Source organism: Podarcis cretensis, assembly GCF_951804945.1.
Source record: "Podarcis cretensis genome assembly, chromosome: 5".
Classification (NCBI taxonomy): domain Eukaryota; kingdom Metazoa; phylum Chordata; class Lepidosauria; order Squamata; family Lacertidae; genus Podarcis; species Podarcis cretensis.
The window spans coordinates 20638387-20654486 of record NC_137174.1 but is presented as its reverse complement, the minus strand read 5'-3'; the positions used below and the strand labels follow the sequence as shown (position 1 = coordinate 20654486).

Sequence of the window (16100 nt, the reverse complement as noted above, 5' to 3'; positions counted from 1 at the left end):
CATAAGGCATCGTTTCCAGGCCTTTGACCATTTTGGTTGCCCTCCTCTGGACACGTTCCAGTTTGTCAGTGTCCTTCTTGAACTGTGGTGCCCAGAACTGGACACAGTACTCCAGGTGAGGTCTGACCAGAGCAGAATACAGTGGCACTATTACTTCCCTTGATCTAGATGCTATACTCCTATTGATGCAGCCCAGAATTGCATTGGCTTTTTTAGCTGCCGCGTCACACTGTTGGCTCATGTCAAGTTTGTGGTCAACCAAGACTCCTACATCCTTTTCACATGTACTGCTCTCAAGCCAGGTGTCACCCATCTTGTATTTGTGCCTCTCATTTTTTTTTTTTTGCCCAAGTGCAATACTTTACATTTCTCCCTGTTAAAATTCATCTTGTTTGTTTTGGCCCAGTTCTCTAATCTGTCAAGGTCATTTTGAAGTGTGATCCTGTCCTCTGGGGTGTTAGCCACCCCTCCCAGTTTGGTGTCATCTGCAAATTTGATCAGGGTGCCCTTGAGTCCATCATCCAAGTCGTTGATAAAGATGTTGAATAAGACTGGGCCCAAGACAGAACTTTGAAAAGGAAGAGGTCAGAACAAAGCTTTGGCCCAAGCCCAGCTTATCATTCCGAGTTTAAATCTCACCTCAGCTATGAACTCAGTAAGTAGTCTTAAGCAAGCCACTGTCTGTCAGGTCTGGCTCCTGCTTTAACCTGGTGAGAATAACTAGATCCAGCCTCAGTATCCAGAAAAGGTCCACTATTTCACTCACGCCTGACCTTGAGGGATGCTGAGGCTCGGAGCGTACATAACTTCAAGCAGAATGGCATTCTATCACTGCCAGGCCACTTCTACAGAGGCCCTGTTCTGTGTGCCCACCAGCCTAATTGTGTTTGTTGGTGGGCACCTGGGCAGGTTTGATGAGGGTGCAAGTGATTTATCATTATCACTGGGGCCAGAAATACACCTGCAACCAGTGCAACTGGTACAGTATAGATGTAATGTACTCCAACTGCCTGATCCCTGACATGGTGGTGCAAGTGCCATCTGTGGCAGCAGTGGCAGCATTATTGTGGCATTTCTTGACTACACTATGGGAAGAGGAGGTCAGAAGGAGAAGAAAGGGCAGAGCAATAGGCAGCTTTATGGAGAAGGAAAACTTAGCTGAAACAGAAACTGAAGAAAGCAAGAAATGAGGAAGAATAAAAAACCATTCCATTTTCAGTTCAATGGCAAATAACCCCAAATTCCTACCCTCTATTAATTTCTAGGGTTTAGTGTGGTCCCCCCACAAATCTATGAGATGTATTGTGTGTTATAGGGTAATTGACGTAATGCTATTAGAATTCCTAAGGGAAAGTCAAGCAGGGAGGGAGGGGGAAGAGAGAGAGAGTAGAATTCTGGTGGAGGGAGAAGATTGGTGGAGGCTTGGAAAGGGAATTTGAATGTTGCAGGGAGGAAGCAGTTGAGAGTCAGCTGAGAGTGGTGAGTTCTGGAGGGGGGCACTTAGTAGGGGACCTGAAGCTGGGTTGAGCAGCTCTTCAATGTGGGATCAGTAATTCAGTGGTCATTGCCCTTGTTTGACAGTGCCCGAAAAGGAACAGAGACGCAGAGAGGGACTGTGTGTCTCCTGTGGAGGTCAGGGCATGTGGCAGCCCCATGCCCAGCAAAGAGGGGTTCTGCTAGCTGCCCAGGAAAATAATTCTCTCTGTTTAGGTGGGCCACGGAGCCAGGGCTTGGCTAGCATTGCCAGTGCCCAGATGCCTTGCACCACCCCTCCAAGCAGCTGCAAAGCAGCTTTACAGACCTGGGCTATGCCTGATTGTCGTCTTCCCAAGCGACTTAAAAATGGAAAGCGTAATGCTGGTGGTCAACAAAAGAGGTTTAAAGACTCACTTTCTGCTCTCATGCCAGAAGGTTCTTCTCCCATTCTCTGTTTATGCTCAACTTGTAGGGTGTTCTCTCCGCCCCATGCAAATCTTTCCTTCCTCTTTCCTGTTCTTTTTTCAAGGGCAGCTTTGGCAGCAGCCACAGCAGTAATTACAGGAGATCATAGAAGAAAGAACGTATTCTTGAAGCATGGCAGAACTCTATGCCATGGGCTGCTCCGAGGGAAGAATCTTTGCACACGTGAATGGGCTATCACAGACCAAACATTCAGCTGTCTCTCTCTCTCTCTCTCTCTCTCTCTCTCTCTCTCTCTCTCTCACACACACACACACACACACACACACACCATGGAATTAAAGCAGGGTGCTGGCCGGCTGTGCCGCGGTTAAATCACCTGCGGCCACAACCACACTGACAACTGATTGGCTGGGGCTGTCCCACAAGGGTAGAACCCCAGCAGCAACAATGTGGTGAGAGTGCAATGAAAAGATGTCTCATTCCATCTGTATCATTACTATGTGAAATACGCTGCACTGCAAAATCCAAAAGTATAAGGATTTTTTCTACCAACTTTGAGAGTGTTTTTAAAGAAAAGATTGGTGCTTTTCTCTCCCCTGCTTCAGCAGCACAAGTGAACGTATCAACTCCAGGTCTTTCTAAAGGTTAGCCTTTTCTTTTTAAAACACAGTCTCGGCTATTTGGCCAGGTTTTGTTGACTGTGAAGAAATCATCAACAGGAAACTGGAGCGGCCATGAGTCACTGTTAATCGGCTTCTTAATACAGTGGTGCTGAGAGACATATTTTAGCCACCTGCCCTTCTAAGAAATTGGAGGCAACACCTGGTAGGTGATGCTCGGACTGACACCAAAAGGACTTCACAGCAATGTGATTACTTGTTCCCAGGGGGAGTACCGTTTAGCACTTGGCTGCCATGCAAAATTGCAGGGCAGAGCAATTAAGAAAGACCTGGAAGTTTTGGGAAACAATAACAACTGAATGGCCAGTTCAAAGTCTGAGGCAGCATCCAGTTCACACTTTCCTCCACTTCCATCCACACCCGCACACAAAGAGCAGAACATTTGACATGAAGTCCACATGCATAACTTGCCTGTTCTTAGGAACTGCCCTTGCCATGCAACTTTACCCCACCTCCTTTTCCAAGTATGGACACGTGGAGGAGGAAAATTGCACAAATTTGGCTCAGTGGGTCGGGGTCAAAACCTCCAGAACTGCACAAATGGAAAGGTGGGTTATTCTGTCTGGCAAGCTGATATGTTTGCACAAGTGGAGCATTTATAATAGTGCAATGTTGAAGTCTACCCATCATTTGGGCATGCGCATTAATGCTGCATGTGTAAGCCTGTGCACACATAAGCACAATACTTGCTCCTACACTTTACTGTGTGTAAGGTATTGATGCATGGTCTGTGCATGTGCCAGCCATGATTTTTCCCATACTGTGGATGATGTTTTGTGCACGCATCCTTTGCATTTCTCTCCTCACCCCCCCAAGAGATCATAACATAAGTTTGTAAAACATTGATCGATGATTCTGTGTCCTCAGAATAACGTTGTTACTTTGTAACCTGTCTGATCGTTTTTGAAGGCGATGCTACTGTAGCTTTGGGGAGATGTCTAGCAAGCTAATTTCTTATAAATTGGGGAAATGATACTCAGTCTCTAACCAGAGGGCATTTGGCCCGTGTTGTTTATGTTGTTAATGCATAAAGCTGTATTAACAGAGCTAAGGAACACCTGCAGTGACAGGAAAAAGATGGAAGCTTAAACAAGCGCGCAGCAAGAGCTCAACATCAGAGAGATGCTAAGACTTAAATTACTGCTCTAGAAGTGTGCTACTTCCAAACAAAGTACAGTGAAAGTTTGAGTCTGTCAGTTCCCCACATCATCTTATTTGTCCTCAAGTTTAGAAATGAATTCATCTCTACACATTTTGTTTCAGACAATCCTGACCTACTTCACAACTAAGTGCACAACCCATCTACTTATCTAAACATATCCACAGGGGCTTGCAAACTACAGGAGGTCCTATTAGTTCAGTGAAAATTACATATATTACATTTGCTTGGGATTGCAGTCTTGCAGTTCTAAGGTGCAGTTCTTACATATATGTTTGTCACTCACCAAATATGCCATTAAATTGCAATTTTTCCAGTCACCACATGTAGAGTTTTCATATTACTCAGAGTCAATTCAAAACACAATATTTTTCCATGGGGACATGGAGTTCACACGTTCGACTGAAATGTCCACTCCATGCTAAGTCACAAGTGATGAACATGCATGTGTGAACTGGCCCCATAAAATCACATAGGCTGCCCAGAAGTTACTCAGTGGCCGCAAATAGCTGGGCAGCTGAAGGTGAACCATTGCTGATCTGATGGCTTTGCTTACTAAATAGTGCCTTTATGCTTGAATTAGAAAATCCAAACAACACCCTCATCAGTACTAACTAACATTCACTGAGAAGTTCTCCTGTACAAGTCAGACTGAAGTGAAGCTATACAAGAAAATAATAATAATAATAATAATAATAATAATAATAATAATAATAATAATTTTATTTATACCCTGCCCATCTGGTTGGGTTTCCCCAGCCACTCTGGGCGGCTCCCAACCGAATATTAAAAACAAAATACAGCATTAAACATTAAAAAATTCCCTAAACAGGGCTGCCTTCAGACGTCTTTTAAAAGTAAGATAGTTGCTTATTGCCTTGAAATCTGATGGGAGGGCGTTCCACAGGGCGGGCACCACTACCAATATGGTTCAAGAAATGACTAGGAACAGTGTAATGTTGCATAATTAAAATGATAGTCCTCAATCAGCTATTTTAAAACCATATGCACCTGGTGGAGAGCCAAAGGAGGTTAACAATCTCTTTAAATACTTTTACTATGCATCTTAGTAAAATAGTACTATTTTATCATTTATCATCTTACTAGGTTCATAGGTTCATAGAAAGGCAGAGGTTATTTATAAACCATTGGAACTGAAGATTTCAAGACAATGCACAGTTGTATGTTTTATTTGATTTGATTGTGGAGAGATATCAAAGGTTGTATTCAGTGAAGTCATCCTTTTTGTCAGGGGCTTCTGCTATGGAAGTTCCCCCACCTCTCCTTTCCTCTGGGCTGCCCATGTCTGTTCTAGAGGTTCCCTAAAATCTCCAGAGCAGATGGGGGTGGGGCATGTGAAGAGATATGGGGTGAATTTCCATTCTATAACCAGGTTATTTTGTTGGCTACAACCCTAACATGATTATTGGCATTAATATTACAGTGGAATCTCAGTTGTCAAACATAATCCGTTCTGGAAGACCGTTCAACTTCCAAAATGTTCATCAAACCAAGACGCAATGGGCGGTCAGCAATTTCAATGGAGAAAATAGAGACCTGCACCTTGGAAGCCGTTCAACTTCCGAGGCGTGTTCAAAATTGGAAGCATTCACTTCCGGGTTTTTGGCATTTGGATTCCAAATCATTCAGCTTCTGAGACACTCAAAAAACGAGGTTCCGCTATATAAACATTATTTCCAATTACATCCCACTCCAAACCAAACATGATGCAGAGAATGTATACACACACACATTTTTACCTCTCCCTCTTTTTTCCTCTTTTCTTTCTTATTATTTTGCCCCTTTCTGGCTCTTTCTCTTCTATCTTTCTAAATAAATACGATTTCCTTGTTTTCTACTTTGTATTGTAATTGATTGTCTGTCACAGCTACACTTGTTTAGCATTGTAAACATATGACACATTTTTCTAAATAAATAATGTTTCCAATGCATACTAACATATTCTTAAACCTAAAGTGGCATCTGCAAATATGGGTGAAAATGAGAACATTGATGCATTCTTGCCTGAACGAAAGAAAAGTAACTAAAGCCATGTGGGAATGTATCATAAAATGTGTCTGACTCCTGAATTAAGTTTGCTAAGTCCTAAGCATATTCACTTCTTGTCACCCTTTACCACTAAAAACTTCAGCAAGAGAGCACAGATTTATGGGAAAGTAACCCTTTGAGATTCAGTATCTAACTTCCATTTCTAAGTAATCATTCCCATTTGTGGCTTTGTCAGAATTCATCTCTCTGTCAAATCTGAAATCAAACTCATGAGAACAGATGCCTTTGTAAGAGTTCCAATATTTATTTCTTCTGCTTGAGTCACCCTAGTGACATGTCATCACTTCTGCTTCTCAGTCTAATAAATGGATAGCCGTTACAGAAGAAAACCTACAGGGCAATAAGTACTAGCAAGAATGGCTTCCAACTTTGTGGTGCCCTGGTTTGGAGGATGCTGCCCAATTCTTGCCCATAATTTTGTTGACCGGGAGAAAGGAGAATAATAATATGGCAGTTTTTCTAACTCGGCTGCTAGGTACACACCACAGTACTACCAAAGTTGATATTCAGGGGAAAGCTGTACAAGAAATTCAATACACATTTAAAGTAAAATCTATCAAATTTGCACTTTCCACAACAATATGCGAACCAAAACACAACCTTTATTAAAAATCCACATCGGAATTCTGTGATACCGTTCTCCACCCAACCAATGCGTACAAAAATGCATATGTTAATGGAAAGTGTGCATTGAAAAGGAAGATAGTAGTGAAAACAACATTAAAATGTATTTATATTTGGAAAACTGCTTGCAGAAATATGTACTTTGGTCAAAAGTGCACATAAAAATTCATTAGGAGAAATCCAGACAAAATTTCACGAGTTGCTTTTTTAAAAGTGAATTGCTGCAAATTGGGAGAGCTGAATTAAAGATTGGGAAAATAAGAAAATAAAAGAACCGAAATTGACAAACCTGTGTCTGACTGGCACCACTGCAGACTGCGGGTGATTGGGCTCACTTGATTTTGGGATCCCTCATACAAAAAAATCCTGTACATAGAAAATAAGCACATCATGGTGAAAGGCTAGCTTTCTCCATGACATGCATTCAGTCACATAAGTCCTCCTCTGCAGTCTAAAGTTATTCAGAACTCACAATGCTGGAATTGCCACATATATTCAACAATTCTGATTCTAGCATTACACAATTGTTATGTATCAGGCACGTCCAACTCCCAAAAGGCTGTGATCTACCCATTGTCATTGCCAGGAGATGTTGAGCTTTCTTTAGGGAAGGATTGACCACTGACCAGTTATTGAGCTTTTTTTAGGGGGGAATTGAACAAAACTGTTGAGCTTTTTTTTGGGGGGGGGGGGGTTGCCCAGAGTGGGAACACAAAGCCTGGATCATGATCAGCCTGTTGGACATGCCTGCCTGTTATATATAAATTGTTGTCCAGACTCATAAAATGCCAATTTTTAAAAAAAGATCAACAAAAATAATCTCCTAGGGTTCCTTAAAATACAAGTGGAGAACCTCAAGAAATCCCAATTGAATTTGCAAGGTTTTTTATTATTAAGCAAATAGCTTATATTGCATTGTGGATTTTTATACCTGTCATTGTTAGGATAAATCCAGATGGAGGAAAATTAGAAACAAATGGAAAATATGGGTCATAAGTATTCAACTGAGACATAACTCAGTGTAAACATCCGAGAGGTTAAAAAGGAGGGAGCAGAAAACACAATTTCTGATGGAAAAAACAGAATGCTTTGAACACATAAATGCAGAATTAGTATTTCATGTCATTTATACAATTAAAGGTAAAGGTAAAGGTACCCCTGCCCGTACGGGCCAGTCTTGACAGACTCTGGGGTTGTGCGCCCATCTCACTTAAGAGGCCAGGGGCCAGCGCTGTCCGGAGACACTTCCGGGTCACGTGGCCAGCGTGACATCGCTGCTCTGGCGAGCCAGAGCCGCACACGGAAACGCCGTTTACCTTCCCGCTGGTAAGCGGTCCCTATTTATCTACTTGCACCCGGAGGTGCTTTCGAACTGCTAGGTTGGCAGGCGCTGGGACCGAGCAGCGGGAGCGCACCCCGCCGCAGGGATTCAAACCGCCGACCTTTCGATCGGCAAGTCCTAGGCGCTGAGGCTTTATACAATTAAATACATAAATAAGCCCAACCAACATGGAATGGGAAAGAATTCTTTCCAACCAAGCTCTACATCATGTTCCTCACATTTTTTCAAACATTAACTTTTAAAATTAGTGTTCTCATGGTGGAAGTAAAGTGGTCTAAGCAAATTGGTAGGCAGGGGAAGAATATATTCACTGTCCAAGTCCTGCTCCCAAATATTCTATCTTGGGACAAAACATTCCTCTGTCTGCATTTTTAAAATCCTGAATTGCAGTCTGACACTATCCATATTTGGGGGACCACCAGACACCCCACCCTCGGCATATAAACCTACTAATTTGGAAATGACTTTCCTTAATTGCCCCTGAAGCAGAAATTGATCCTTGGGAGCCATATTCTCACTGTGCGGGGAAAACCGTGCCTGCTTCAAACAGCCACTGGGGGCACTCTCTCTCTCTCTCTCTCTCTCTCTTTCTCATACACACACACACACACACACACACACACACACACACACAAAATTTCCTGTAGACAGAAAACTAGGATGTCAGGGTATAGAACTGAAGCCTAGCCTTATCTCTGGCATACTAATTTTCTGTCTGCAGGAAAATTGTTTGTGGAGGAGGATTCTGCCATGTGAATCCCCAGGTAGGGGAAGACTCATGAAGATCTACTCAGGTAGGCAACACTGCTTTCTGATTCAGAACTCCTTGAGATCCCTGTAAACAACCACCTGAACTGCCAAAAGATGCATCTGAAGTTTCCCAAGGGGCAAAAAGTGCAACTGATGAATGCTGTACTTAAATACCATAAACGTTATGAAGAATGTGCACAATGTTAACTTTTGCTTTGCTCTACATGTGCAAGTGTGCCGAGTTAGAAGAAAATAAAAGCAAATAAATACATGTAATGCTCTTTGCCAGAGCATAAGCCCCATGAGTTCCTTTCCATTCCCAGCAAGGCCTGGGCCATCATGAAGCCTGTGCCAGGATATAACAGCTCAGGTGAACTTAGCCCCTTATAGGAGCAATGTCGCCACTATCTTGGCTCTGTCCCTGGTCCTGTTGATCCTGAGCGCTGTGATCACTTACTTCTTTGCAACCTGTTACCTTGTTTACGAATACCAGCTATTCATTGCTACCATGTGCTACTACTGGGCACCTTTTCCTTCCAGGTTGGTCCGCTTGCCTAGCATGCCTCATGGGCTGCACCCCATTGGAATAGGTCAGGCCACTCAATAACTTGCCTACCAGAAATTTGAGTAAGAACAAGAATACGTGGTAATTATGTTCATAAAGGCAATGAATTCTAAAGCAATTTCCAAGGAAGGCTATTGGCTTTACCAATAGTCCTTCCTCATTGCAAGGAATATTCTTAGGACATGACTAAGTCCTCTGATTTTCTGAGGACAAGCACGTGAGCATTCAGGCTCACAGCTGTCTGAATGTTCTTTCATAAAATTACATGCCTATCTTTCCGTCAGAGTGCATTTGAAAGGCATTTGAAAGAGGAGTAAAGTTACTTTCAAAGGTGCCTGCCAGATTTCCCCCCCCCCTTTCCTCCTGTTTTATCAGATATAGTCCTTCTGTAAAAGGAGTTAGTGGTTGATGTAATTTCCTGCCAATGAGAACTTCGAATGAATACAATTAAAGAGACCACAAGAAGCATAGCTTATCATCTCCACTTCCCAATTCATCAAGGCTTTATCTCAATTTAGGAAATGTATTTGTTTTATTGTTCTGCAAAGGAAAAGAAAAAAAGGACTGATGTTGTCAGCCACTGCCTTTCAATAAAAATATTTTTTTTAAAAAAAAAAATCAAACCAATAATAATAATAATCTTTGTTTACTATGCATGTGTTTTAAAGATTATAACACATGAAATAAACATAAAGACTGTTTTTTAAAGAAACAAAGCTGAAAACCTATTGCCTCATAGTCGTTTCAGTCCACTCACATGAAAATTCTCCCTTATGCTTTAAGGGTGGGTCCTGTAGTTATTACATTTCCGATTTCCAATTATAACAAAACGTTATAAACATTAAATCATGTATCATGAAGTAAACCCACTGCTGAGGAATATTATATACTTTTCAAAACAGTTAAGATCTGAACCACACACTGCTTCACATTACCCCCATTATACCTCTGGATATAGAGTCACTTAAGAAAAGAGGAACTGTTTTGGTGGATGAGGCCAATGTCCATCCAGTCTGGGGGTTGGCAAACTTTTTTATGTCAAAAACCACATTGCCTCTGCAGTAATCTGTCAGGGGACATATATCAGTGGTGGGCTGAGATGAGGCCATCTGTGGATGAGCCCCAAACCAAACCAAACCAAACCAAACCAAACCAAACCTCCACCCCCTTCGTTAAACTACACATTCTATCCATTCCTTCATTTGCGCTTCCTTCTCCCATCACCCTTCTCTATCCATTTATTAATCCTCACGTTCCACACATCTTATATTCCAATACAGCATTCTGATCAAAGTCAAGAGGAACACACCTCACAGCAGATTGGGACTCCCTGGTCACTCTGAAGGCAACCAGAAGCCCCTTGAAGTTTGCAAGCAAGGCATAAAGGCGATGACTATCACCTGTGGCTTGTCCCCAGCACCTGGTACACATTAGTAAACTGAGGTGAAAAACGAAGGCTCAGTTTACGTAACATTCCGTATAGCTATTGACAGACCTATCCTTCGCATTCTGTTTTCCCAGTATATCAGCTGTGTGCGAATCATTCCTGTAACAAAAAGGAAAGGCAATATAGGCTCTGAGATTTCTTGGATAACCCATGACTTGGATCCAAAGATATTTCTGCTTGTGCACTATAGCTCTACTGAATCCCCCATCCCTCTACAGCTTCCCCCAGAAGGTGCATCAACTCTCAGGAGCAGCTTTTGGGGGTGTTGAAAGGGTATGTAGGGAAGTCAGGAGTCTGGAAAATACCACTGTACAAGTGGAGTTGCACAGGAGCACCTCTGCATCCAGCCCCACTGGCGGAGGAAGAGGGCGGCAGGGCCGTCTGCCCCGGGTGCCAACTCTGAGGGGGATGACAAAATGGCTCACCTGCTGCCCCTGGGTGTGGTGGCACTAGCCGCCGCCATCGCTAGCCAGCGCCATCGCACCGCCACAGCCTCATGCAGAAGATCCCATCACTGCTGCAGCTGTGGGCAGAGGATCCCGCCGCCACCACCACGAGTGAAGGATCCTGCCACCACAAGTGGAGGATCCCGCCACTGATGCAGCCGCGAGCGGAGGATCCCACCGCAAGCAGAGTATTGCACAAACACTGCTGCAGCGGAAGGTTGCCCCGCCCCCTGTGCGGCGGATCGGCCACCCCTGGGTGCACTGCATGGCTGCCGCTCTGGGCACCCATGCAGCTTACTCTGCCACTGTCCAGCCCAGTATGTTTCTCACTAGTAGAAACCTTTCCCCACAATTTATGACTTGCAGTAGGATTTGTAGAACTGAAAATCATCATTCAACTAGTTTGGGTATCAGAGGCAAAACTGATTAGATTGACTATTTTGTCCTGAGTGAATGATGTGATCCAGGCCTGGATTTGGACTGCCTTACTGTTTTTATGAAGGCAGATTTCTGCTTATTGAAGAGCACAGCATATGGGACCAAACATTGCCCTGGCTGTAGCTGATGGGAATTTTATTTTACTGTTGGTGGGAAGACAATATTACAGTCATGGCAATTGGCAAAGCTGAAGTGGCAATGAGGCTGTGTTCTGTTAATCAGCAGTTTTCACTCAACAGCTATTCAGAAGTGTGGGAAAATTCTCCTTTCCAAAACTAATTTTCCATATGCATTAATAACAACCCCAATTTTTATGCTTGGGGAGTGTGAGTGAAAGTTTCTGCCTGCTTAGTTGTCGAAAAATTATACCACCATCTAAATAATATTGGCAGAACAAATGCCACTTGACTGCAGCTGATGGGGGCATACATTTTTAAAAAAATATTTCCTAGAGGAACAAATTCATCCAACTTCATTATTCCTGAATATTTCCTACTGACATCAGGACAGCTTCTCTGGAAAAGAAATGGATTTGAAGGCTGCAGATTTAGCTAAAAATTGAGATTTCATCTCTCTGGAAACAACAAGGTATCAAATTAATACTAGCGTGCTGTAGTGAACTGAAAGTTGACTTGCATGATCACAATGCTGCTGAACCCATAAGTACTTCCCTATCAGCTAGTGAGGTTTTTAAAGAAGGTGCACGTGGGTGGTGCTGTGGCGTAAACCATAGAGCCTAGGGCTTGCCAATCAGAAGGTCAGCGGTTCGAATCCCCGTGATGGGGTGAGCTCCCATTGTTCAGTCCCTGCTCCTGCCCACCTAGCAGTTCAAAAGCACATCAAAGTGCAAATAGATAAATAGGTGTACCGCTCCGGTGGGAAGGTAAACGGCATTTCTGTGCACTGCTCTGGTTCACCAGAAGTGGCTTAGTCATGCTGGCCACATGACCCGGAAGCTGTCTGTGGACAAACGCTGGCTCCCTCGGCCTATAGAGCTAGATGAGCACGCAACCCCAGAGTCATCCGTGACTGGACCTAATGGTCAGGGGTCCCTTTACCTTTACCTTTACTCCTATTCATAGAGGTCACTTGGGCCCCTGGTTGTCAAAGATGGATCAAGGAGCATCCCCAAGCAACAGACCTGCTCCTTCAGAGGGAGTGCAATTGGCTTATTTCCCAGACATAGGAACCACCACCACAGGGCCTCCATCTTTCCAGGATTCAAGCTCAATTTACTCACCCTCATCCAGCCCACCATGGTACCCAGACTCCAGCCCAGGGCTTGCACAGCCTCACCTGCCTCAGATGTAATGGAGATGGTAAAGGTAAAGGGACCCCTGACCATTAGGTCCAGTCGTGACTGACTCTGGGGTTGTGGTGCTCATCTCGCTTTATTGGCCGAGGGAGCCGGCGTACAGCTTCCAGGTCATGTGGCCAGCATGACCAAGCCACTTCTGGTGAACCAGAGCAGCACACAGAAACGCTGTTTACCTTCCTGCCAGAGTGGTACCTATTTATCTACTTGCGCTCTGATGTGCTTTCGAACTGCTAGGTTGGCAGGAGCAGGGGCCGAGCAACGGGAGCTCACCCCGTCATGGGGATTTGAACTGCCAACCTTCTGATCGGCAAGTCCTAGGCTCTGTGGTTTAACCCACAGTGCCACCCGCATCCCGTAATGGAGATGGTACCCAACTCTATATCTCCATTACATCTGAGGCAGGTGAGACTGAGGCAGGTGACCCTACAAGTGGCAATGGAGATACCATAGAACAGCATCGCCAATACATGAATACTGTTGGGGTGGGGGCTAGTGGAACAGAATACTAACACCAACATACAAAGCACACATCTTGCCCCTCTAATGCAGCAGGGAAGCTGTTAAGAGAGCCCTAACGCTACATCTGTGCCTGCCCACAGTCTTCTGCTGGAATAGAGAGCAAATAACTGTGCTGCACTAGTAATGATTATCACCAGGAGGTGGTCTCTGTCATTAACAGTGAGGTTTGCTGCCACAGTAGGTCAGGACATGATCACCAACTGTGCAGCTGTTTCTTTAGGAATAAGAGGATTTAAGCAGTCAAAGTGAAGCTTATTTTACCTTACTGATTCCAGCAGGAGCTAAAACATTGGAAAGAAGGCATGACATGTAGGAGAACAAAAATAAAACACCTAAACTGGGATGTTTAATGCACATGTTTTCACCATTAACACTTTACAATGCTTTATAGAGGCCCAGCCAAAGCACAAAAAATATAAGCGTTACTATGGAATACTCCCCAGATAACTTAAACGGCTAAATAAGGGAAATGTCCCACAGAGCCACCCCACAAGCATTGGCTAAGTGAGTGCTATCCATTAGAGAGTTTTCAACACATCTCACCATCTTTATCACTGAATAGGGATTGCAGAAATTTGCTGCACTACAAAATTTGCAAATATCAAGAGCAGATTCTTAACAGTTCAGCCATAACAGTCAGAGAACTGAGTGCAGGCAGAATAAAAAGGGCCTAATTACCTTCAGAAAGAAGGAGAAATCAGTACAACCACCAAATGGAAAAAATCTCACCATTATTAGATAAAAAATATTCCTCAGGAGCACTAAATAAGCATTTGCACTGTATCAGTCATGCAGACCTAGAGACATCTATAGAGCGTGTGTAGTACAGAAGTAGGCAAAGGAGAAGCGTGAAACCAGTTACATGTAAGGTTTCTTTTCTGAACCAACTCTAATCAGAAAACTGGGGAGAGATTCAATAAGCTGTTTGAAAGTGGAGGCTTGGTTACTGTCACTCTGCCTGCTCCTTCCCTGAATTATTATTATTATTATTTATTAAATTTGTTAGTCATTTTATCTTGCCCTGGTCAACCCACAGTGACTTACAACCCTGAATAGCTGATCAGCACCATAACAATGATCTGTGAGTTACAGGCACACAACCTATTGTACACAAACATAGCAGGATCAGGGCAAAAGTTTGGCAGGCTCAGAATGACTCCAGAGAATGACTCTGTTTCAAACTCTGAAGAGCCACTGCCAGTCAGAGTAGAAATTACGAAGAGCCAAAAACAGACAAATGGTCCCACATTGTGTATGTCACTATTTTTCATTCCTGCAGATCTCATATGTACCTTTCCCTCACTTGACTCATGGAAGCTGATCAGCTTTGAAAAGCTCTTCCTTTAAGAGCAATAATTGGTTAAGACCGAAGTCTCAATACCCGGCTGGTTTCAAAAACCACTCTCAGCAAATTACACAGCAAACATCTGCAGGGAATTCTAGCCTGCACCATGATGTCAGGCAGCAGCTGTCCTGAAGGAGGACTCCGCTGAAAGGGTCCTGAGAGCCAGTGAGGAACATTGTGGGGGAACGAGCCTCTCAGACTTGTTTGGTAATCCTCCCTCTGCCTCTCCCAGCTGACAGACCTGACACCTCATAGAAGCCTGAGAATTAACTGTGCTCATAAAATTAGGAAACAAGAGTCCCATAAAGTTGTAATGAGCTTTGGGTTTCAAAATTCTACGGGTAACTATCCTCTGACCAAGGGAGCCATAAAAGACGCCTTTAAAAAGCAGCTTTTCCATGTATTTACGAAACACCCAATTTTCTTAAACATCTCATACAAAAGAGGCCGTGCTTTTTACTCGGTTTACTTCATGTTCTCATGATGTGCAGCATCTGCTAAACAAATTAATATCTTTTTTAAAAATGCTAAAAAGAAACAAGATTTCTTGCTCTCCTTTTTTAAAAAAACAAAACAAAAAAACAACTCTCTGTTATTGATCCATTATGGGCTTATACACAAAATGGCTGGGCCTCTTTTTTCTCATAAAGTCACTTCACAGGCAATATTAAGGGACAGGAGGGTCACAAAGTGAAAAGGTCCACACAAGCTGTTTCTGATGCAACTTTGTGTCTTACACAGAGAACTGGACATATAAAATATTTCTAGAGGGACTAATTGTGTTAGTCCATCGCAACAAAAGCAACCAAGAGTCTTGCAGCACCTTAGAGATGAACAAATTGATTGTGGCATCTGATGAAATGGACTCTGGTCCAGGAAAGCTTATGCCACCATCAATTGGTCGGTCTTTACAGAGCTGCAGGACTCTTGGTTGCTTTTGCCATATGGAAAATGTTGCCCTGCAGTGAAAAAATCCACAAGGATTATGCAGGAAAGACTCAAAAGCAGGATGCTAAATAATTGCAGATTCCTGCCTGCAGATCTTTCTTTCAACATCAACATTTCTGGACCCAAAGAATAACATGCGGTATTCCATTGTTGAAGTTCAACACCACAAGTCTGAATCTGGCTAGTAGTATACAGATGGGGGTCTACTAGGAAATTCCATGGGAGCTGCTCTCTATTTGAGGAAAGATGGGACAGAAAAACAAAGAAACATATTTAGGGTACATTAAAAAACACCACTCCTATAGAGGAAAAGTGTTGCCATCCTATCAGAAGTCAAGGAGATAAAGAACTACAAAACTTTCAGAACACATCTGAACACATCTGAAGGTATCTGTATCAGAAAGTTTTTAATGTTTGACGTTTTTATATGTGTTGGAAGCCACCGAGAGCGGCTGGGGCAACCCAGCTAGATGGGTAGGGTATTACTATTACTACTACTACTACTACTACTACTATTATTATTATTATTATTATTATTATTATTATT

General features: G+C 43.2%; 1 protein-coding gene across 5 annotated transcripts in view; it reads right to left on the bottom strand.

Annotated features, from left to right (window-relative positions):
- LOC307215894 (heparan-alpha-glucosaminide N-acetyltransferase-like) overlaps positions 1–16100 on the bottom strand; it is a 180930-nt gene that overhangs the window by 27994 nt on the left and 136836 nt on the right. The window lies entirely within an intron of this gene.